Source organism: Myotis davidii, unplaced genomic scaffold (genome assembly GCF_000327345.1).
Source record: "Myotis davidii unplaced genomic scaffold, ASM32734v1 scaffold269, whole genome shotgun sequence".
Taxonomy (NCBI): domain Eukaryota; kingdom Metazoa; phylum Chordata; class Mammalia; order Chiroptera; family Vespertilionidae; genus Myotis; species Myotis davidii.
The window spans coordinates 7,414,316-7,414,619 of record NW_006383008.1 but is presented as its reverse complement, the minus strand read 5'-3'; the positions used below and the strand labels follow the sequence as shown (position 1 = coordinate 7,414,619).

General features: G+C 53.3%; 1 protein-coding gene across 1 annotated transcript in view; it reads left to right on the top strand.

Moving 5' to 3' along the window:
• Positions 1-304, top strand: part of PM20D2 (peptidase M20 domain containing 2) — a 29,506-nt gene that overhangs the window by 457 nt on the left and 28,745 nt on the right. The window lies entirely within an intron of this gene.

Below are 304 nucleotides of genomic sequence, written 5' to 3'. Positions count from 1 at the left end.
GGCAGGACGGGCATTCCACGCGCACCTGTCCTCCCACCCCGGGCGGGGGTAGGAACGCCACTAGACGTCCCAGCCTCGCCTTCGTGCGCAGGCAGAGACCCTGGGTAAAGCTTAATGAGTGGCCGACCTACCTACGCTTTGCAGAGTACAGTATTGGGTTTTGTTGCCTCTTATGTACTTGGAAAGAATTGAGTGGACTCTCCCTTACGAAAGAACTTAGAACCAAGCCTGGTTTTCGTCAAGGCTTATTTTTGGTAACTGTAGCCGCTGCAATTTGCTGACAAGGTTGTGCAGTCTCTTGGAA